We start from the raw sequence: 8,413 nt of genomic DNA, 5'->3' as shown, positions 1-8,413 counted from the left end.
GTTATCACGTGTTTCGTCGAGATAGTCACATGAAGCAATAGCGTGAACTAATGGATCCAAAAACATTCTACCACATCTGTCACAGAGAATGTATTATCCATTTCCCTTGTCTCTTACTAAACAGCAAACAGAAATCAAATAATGTGCTTGTTTTCGTAGGTTTGGATGCTTCAATGCTACAGTCCATGCAGAGTGAGGTACACATGCTTTTTTTTTGATCGTTTTAAAAGCAACAAAGTCATCATCAATGTTAATACGTCTTGTCCAATTAACAATCTCGAAAGCGGCCACTGCTGTTTTCACAATACGCTTCCATACTAGAGGTGATGGGAAAAGTCCGGTTTCACAGAAATCATCAAAATATGTCGATAAATCAAATTTCTGCAAAATGTTCATAATGTCAACAGTGAATCCCAAATTTGAATGGCTTCCGTCGTTGTATCTAAAGTCGTTAACTCTACGAATTAATATACGGAAAGATACAGATTCGCACGGAAGATTACATATCCGCCTTAAGAATAGAAGTTTCTCCTCGTCCACATAGCTTTCAATGCTGAACCAACCGATCATCGGAAGGCACATAACACTTCGTGTGCGTCGTGGTAAACCTTGAATATTTTTGCAAATGTAGTGCTGAGTTCTTTCCAACATTAACCATTCAGTTGAAGTAAGTTTGCCCCATTGTTCACATCCGTACAACGCCTTCGGATAACACACTTGTTTTACGAATTTTGAACATACAATAGGGTTTAAAATAGCTGGATGAACACCTATACGGATTAAAGATATAACGGTTGCACGCAGGGTTCTGCAAATGTCTATTGTACGTTCCATCGACTTAAGGCACGTATAAAGCTTAATTCCACAATGTTTTGCTGTCTTAACTGTCGATATTGGTTCATTATATAGAAGCACATCGGTTCCAGTTGTAGATTTACAAAAATGTAAGAGCTGACTTTTCCCTGCTGAGAACGCAAATATCCAACGGATGCTGTACTCTTCGCAAATTTTGACCATAACTTGTGAAGATTGGCGATCAGTTGCGATTATTGAAATATCGTCAGCTTGAACAGGCGTGCTAGCGTTAATGTCATGTATAAAAGCACCTTGTTGACAAGACTCTAATTTGTCAATGAGGTCGTTGATAAAAATTAGGTACAGTTTTGCTGTAAGTACACTTCCTTACCTAACACCACGATGCAATTTGAACAAATTTGACAACTTTCCATCAGAGAATACCGCACTCGTGAGATCAGAATACATATTATCAAGTAGACACCATAATTTTGCCGAAATGCCATATTCGTACAATTTGATGCCCAAACAGTCGTGTGGGACAGTGTCACCTTTAAAAAGAGGGAAAATAATGTTTTTTCGCCACTCACCAGGTATATATATCCGCATTGTATTATCATGTTGAACAAGTGATGTAAATGTTTCATCAGTAGTTTTCCTCCGTATGTGATGTGCTCGTATGCGATACGATCATGGCCACACGCTTTGTTGTTTTTCAAATGCAAACAAATGTTAATGACATCAGAGTAACTGAATTGTACACCATCCTCCTCATTGAGTGTTCTATTTATTTCACGAATGGTTGATACGCGGTCTGATATGTAGGTCCCACGGTCTAGTTCACTGTACACTGATTGCGAAAAAACATTTTGAAAATGGTCATACCATATACTCATTAGATCGTTACTATCCGTAAATAAAGTACCATCTTTCTTTAAAGCTGTACAGGTGTGTGGCTTCTGTACAGGTGTGTGGCTTCTGTACAGGTGTGTGGCTTCTGTACAGGTGTGTGACTTCTGTTTTCGCTTATTAAGAATGATCCATACGGACTTTTGGTCAACGTCAATGTCATTTTCAATTTTCTGCGCAATCGCACTTTCTTATTCCTAAATTAGGATCTTTGAGTGTCACGAAAAGCCCCTTTCGCCTGCTTGTAATGATAAAACACATCACATTTTATATCATGGCAGTTACAGTTGTCTAACCATTCGATTCTGTTCAAACGCATTATGTCGCGCAAATGAGTCAGACTTTTATTCCAATATGGCTTTAGATAAGGTTTTAATATAGAATACGGCAGTGTCTCTTGTTCGGCTTGCTTAATTGCGGACACTATCTTGTTGTAGTACTCCTCAATAATGAATTGAATAATGTCGTGTCTTGGAAATTCATTCGTCCACAAGTGTTGTGATAATGCGAACGAATAATCATTTATGTAACCATACTTGCGTGCACGATCCAACGAAACGGAACGAGTTGATTATTCACCTTCAGTACGAGTAAAAACTGAGTTAACTAATGTTATTGATCATAATATTGGTCGATGGTCATATACTGAAAAAGTTTGATTGTCTATAACTTTTGCATTTAATACCTTTCCAATTTCTGATAGTGGCATTAGAATATGATCGATACCAGTAGACGGACCATTGTCGTATGATTGAAACGTTGTTTCTGGTCCATAACAAAACATCTGCGTATTTACGGAAAACAATTCGTACTCTAGTATTAAGGAATACATAAGCCTACTTCTTTCATCGGGATTAAATTTATAACGCGGGCCTTGAATCTTTGTATTGAAGTCGCCCATTAGTATGAAAGATCCCATATCTTTATATACAGAACAAATTTTATGCAAAAGTTCGACATTATACTGGTACAATTGATGAGGCTGTGTTGTACCTGGTAAATAAATTGATAGAATAATAAGTTTGTACATTAGATAAGTTAACTTGGATGCCTATGATTCTGTCACTGTCAATGTATAGTTCAGTAACAAATGAAACAATGTCTTTTGACACTAAGAATGCTACACCACACCGACTGTTGCATGACATTGATTCAGGATTATGTATGTCCACACCTTTTGCTATGGAGACAAAGTTATTATCTATAGTGTTAAGTACATGAAGCTGGTATGTACGTAACCAATGTTCGGAAATAGCACAAATGTTAACTTTGATTTCAGCTAATAAATCGGAGAGATATGATATACTAGAAAAAAGTCCCCTACAGTTCCAGCACATCAAATTTAGATTGTTATATGCCATTACGTCTGTTACATACTATCGAAATTATAAATGTTCATTCACAAATTGTTGCCATGAAAGCCATGGTTTCGTAAAAATTCCACATGGCCAGAAATGTGGATCACAAATATACGGTTCGTCATCTGATATGACGTTTAACTGTGCGGAGGCTGTCCTTTTATTAGGTCTGTCAAAATAGCGAATGAAAGTCACTTTTACATTTCGATCTTCTAAATACTTCCGCATAAGTTTCTCAGATCCGTTACGCATATCGATACCACCGACATAAAACCGACTGACGTTTTTCTTTTGGACAACGCCTTTGAATGTTAAGCATACTAAACTCGGAAAATGAACCGGAAGTTTGTGTTGACCATTATTTGCAAATAGTTGATCCTTATTGCGTACATTTTCCACAGAGTTTGTTGTAATGTTTGAAGACGAAATGACGGATGCAAATGACTTTTTTTGTAGGGAGCCTTTTTCAACGTTTTTCTTGGGGTGATTGACCTGAACAGGTTCAACAATTGCATCTCTCAAAAGTAAAGAATCAGCTTCATTGTTTACATTTGCCATATCAACACGCATCTCTGTATTTGTTGTCAAATCAGTAGTTACAGGCTTTGAAGTAGCAAGTGCATAAGACATTTGGTTGGAACATGTTAGTTGCTTGACGTTTTACTCTCCAACGCGTTCATACGTTTTCGGAGTTCTGTTACAGATTGATTATTGGACAAAGTATTGTTATTTAAACTAAGAACGGAAGTATTGATCTCTTTAAGTTCATTAGACATAATAGACACTTTAGACTTAAGGTTACACAATCCAGATGCACGACTGTCGCTAATCTTTGTGATTCTGATGATTTCAGAATCAAGTCTAGATTTTGTTTCATTCGATAATGTTGTAGTTTTATCTAATTTGGTTTTTATGTTGTTGATCGTACTTTCATTTTGACAATCAACTGACGTAAGATTGTTCATTGACTCAATGGTGCCACGCATAGTAACTTCGTTGTTTTTATGATATTAGGATAGTTCTGTTAGATTATCAATATTTGTTTTCTGCGTCTTCCCAAAATTCGCAACGGCATCATTCAACATATTGTTTTTTGAGCGAATTATATTTAGCTGACTTTGAATGTTTATGTGACGTTCCTTTTGCTTATTCAACTCAGTATGTAGCTTTTTATTCTCAGTGTAAAATCCGTCTATTTTGTTAGTTAGGTTTGAGACAGTTTTAGATTTAGATGCTTTTAGTTCGAGGACAGTACTTTCTAATTGGATAAGTTTTTCTCGCAGAATGGTGTCGAAATTTGGTGCCGAAGTAGTGACATCAACGTCGATATTTGACAAATTGGTCGAAACGGAATTATAGCTAAAAGTTTCTTTAAGATCATCGCAAATTTCACCCCTTGATGCAAGCCGAAGTGCGTAACAATCGCGCCCAAGTTTATTTACAAGTGGTTCACTAGATTTCTTTTTCGGATTAACTCTCCGTTTCAAAACTGGACATTGAATGGGGAAGACTTCTCTACATTTTGCAACTTTGAAAGAGTATAATATAAGTTGTTCAAGCGTATCAGTGTCATTTTGGCATATTTCTAGTAAAGAAGCAACAAACGAATCTTTGGGTAGACCATTACATTCTGAGTCAATACGATCAGTTATGATTTGAGATGGATCTGGGAATGAGACTACGTTTGTATCACTTGCGTCGTCAAGAAAGTATTTCGCTAACTGTTGTGATTCATTTATTAGACTAGATTGCGAATCTTGACTGATAAAGTTATTCGAAAAACTTTCGTATGATGGCTGTAATGCACAGTTTTGTAGTTCAGTATATATTAGATCACCAGGCGAATGACAAAAAGTACTCATATCACTATCCAATGTCTACCGGTACATGTATATATATGTATATACTTGTAGGTGATAAATACAGTTCATTTTGTTTTGAATCAAACGATATAAAATGTAGTGTTTCCCTCAGTTTTAGTTTGTAACCCGGATTTGTTTTTTTCTCAATCGATTTATGAATTTCGAACAGCGGTATACTACTGTTGCCTTTAATTAGACATGGAAAACATCTTTACGAGCTTAAATGTTTTAATTTTGTTGTTGATTTTTGATGTTTGTGTGTAAAAAAAACAATCTCACCAAATATGACGAACTTTGGAAGTCTAGAAATCCAACAACTTTGAAGAAAACAGCGGATCAAAAACTTCCCAATCTGACATGAAAGGGGACACAATCCAAAAAATACTATACGGTATGGGCTTTTCTCATTGTTGAAGACAGTACGGTGATCTATATATAGTTGCTTACATCAACGTCATTTGGTCTGTGGTGGAGAGTTGTCTCATTGACAATCATACCGCATCTCCTTATTTTTACATGAAGTTACACAAACAACTGTTTGCACAGTACAAGAAACATATCATGTCAGATTAAGTACCTTATCGATTTACCGTCCATACACACCCAACTGAAGGCTCCATATAGATAAATTTTAAAAAATCCAGAACTATTTGCAGAAAAAAGACATTGATAAAATTGGTGATATAATATTAATCACTAAGTCTAGATATATGGGACTCGTGTCAACATTGAACATATGAATCAGTCTTCAGCAGCCGACAGTATGGCTCGAGATTAAAAAAAGCTTATTCGTGTATATAAATTAATCGAATTATGTATATATAAACATAATTGTATATGAGTAAACATTTACGTGTATACATGTACATAATGGGATTAAGGTAGCACAATACAAAGATTTTTTTACTTCCAATCTCCAACCTTTAAAATGATGTTATTTTCTTATGACTGCATACAAATTAATAAAAGAGGTATATATATATAGATAGATAAAAGATCAATCTTTTAAATGAATGCAATATTTTTGTTATGCAATCATTATGTAATCAATTATTATGCAATTAATGACAAAATCTTGGTCAGTTCACTTGAATTAATTTAGCTCTGTCATCTCTATAACTACACAAGAAATTTTAACGTTATCTTAATCAACACAGCAGGAGCTACAAAAGGGTGTCTCAAATTATCGCTATCGTATTCCATTCTCTCATAAATCTGTAATTAGTGTAAACATCCTTACCACATAAAAGTAGAGATTATTTGATTAGGTGTAAAATTTGATCTATACATTCTATCCAAAATCTGAGACACCCTTTGTAGATAATGGCTCTAGGAACAACATATTATAAAATAAACCCCCTCGGGGTATCCATGAAGAAGCTAATTTCAATTGAAAGTCGAAATTTCTTGTAAAAGTTTATAGACACAGTTAAAATTATAATTAATTACATAATTGTTGTATAATACTAACATTGCATTAATTTGAAAGAGTAATCTGTTAGCTATCCATAAATACCACTTTTATAAATTTTCAAGCATTATAAAGAAAGTTACAGCATTGTAAAACTGGGGAGTTGGAGGTATCAAATCTTTGTATTGTGCTACCTGAAGTAGATACATAATTTATATTATGCCTAAATCGATTTATGATATACTTAAATATTTATGTATTAGTATGATTCGATTTATGTATAAACATAAATAAGCATTATTGTTCATAATCTAGTGTCATAGAAATTACAATCTATACATTAACATATGATAGAAATGAAAATGATCCCAGTACATCTACTATTGACTAGGGAAATAAAAACTCATCAAAGAAACCATGCTTACAATTTGATACGACAAACGTTTCTTCTACATAAGACTAATTAGTGGTGCTCGAATCAGAAAAGTTAGAAAGCGAAATTGCAAGCTAAAAAATTCCGAAAATTGTGCAATTACGGCTAAGGCCGTTTTTGGTGTTTCGAATAATTTAACATTTTATAAACTGAAAATTAAAGAAAATGACCATATATCAATGATATGTCATGTCAACACTAAAAATGTGAACGAAACGTCCATCAGTTGTGGCATCGACCATATAATAGAACAACAGTTTTCTTTTTAACTGTTAAATGTTTTTATGCAAAAGAACATGGAAAACTCGTGGGGCAGAATGCAAAAATGGTCAGTGGGTGCACTATTCTTGCGAATGATAAGGGTCTGTTATTCAACAAACAACTATCTGTAATGAAAATCTGATACAAATTAATCCTATTAGATAAAATAGAAATGTACAAACCACACCAACTGAAATGAATACTACCGTTTCTAATAATAGTCAAATAAGACCACAAACAACATATCACAATTTAAGTTCAAATAGAGCTTTACATGTACGAGTTACAACTGATAAATAAACATACATGACTCAACAAAAAGGCATGTAAGACCACAATAAATAGATGACGAAGTGCCACCTCGACCTCGGTAAATATGCCAAGCTGTGAAAAAAGAAAAATCAGAGTTCAACCAACTTATTTTAGATCGTTTAAAAAATCTAAATAAAAAAGTCAAAGGAATACTGGTCCCTTGTTAACTCTACATGATGACGAAAAACACAACATTGAAGCGAGTAGTATCGAACACTTGGTTCAACTATTTGTTTTCAAACTAAGCGTCTGTTTCTCCAGATAAAGTGGGTAATGTTTAAGAGGGTTAACAAAACATTAAACTATTTGAAAAGAAAAATGTGTACATCTCAGAGATACAAAAAGCCATGAAAAAAGTATAACAAAAATAAAGTACTCCAAGGTAAATTCAAAAAGGGGGAAGTCCATAAAAAACTGACAAAATCAAACGTTAGACTTTATCAACCAACGGAAAGAATTGAAAGCAACGGTCATACTACTGACTTGGTACAAGTTTTTCCGAACAAAATGAACAAATTGAAATCTGGCAATCCCTGGACTGGATAATGGTCAAAGTCTCTCAATGTTTTATGAACTATTAAATGCCGTTTTTATATCAGTACATTATCTAAAAAGATAGTCTGAAAGTTACCTGTGTCCTCTGTATTTCTTCCATTCAAATTGTTTATCATCTAATCACAAGATCCTTTCGGGCATCACAAAATTTGACACATACATTCACACTTTCATACACCCCTTTCTCACTCCGCTCATTCTGATTATGTTAATCGGTAACAACACAATAATCATCATGACATCACTGATGTAGAAGATGAATAAAGAGAGATAACTAGATACAATTGCATGACATTTTTTTTACTAAACAGACTGAGGATAGTTATAACTCGGTATTCAAATTTGCTGGGTTTTTTATTCTCTCAGAAAAAATAAATTTAAAAATGCATACAGAAGAGATAAAGACGTCTTGTTTATCATTACCCAAATAAACTGATTGGTTTAACTTAGACATTTCATGATTAGGAAATTGGTTATTAATCTGTGATCTATATGTACAATGTATACAGGTTGAGGA

Source organism: Mytilus californianus, unplaced genomic scaffold (assembly GCF_021869535.1).
Source record: "Mytilus californianus isolate M0D057914Y unplaced genomic scaffold, xbMytCali1.0.p SCAF_7, whole genome shotgun sequence".
Taxonomy (NCBI): domain Eukaryota; kingdom Metazoa; phylum Mollusca; class Bivalvia; order Mytilida; family Mytilidae; genus Mytilus; species Mytilus californianus.
The sequence above is the reverse complement of the archived record's forward strand: the minus strand, read 5'-3'. Positions refer to the sequence as shown.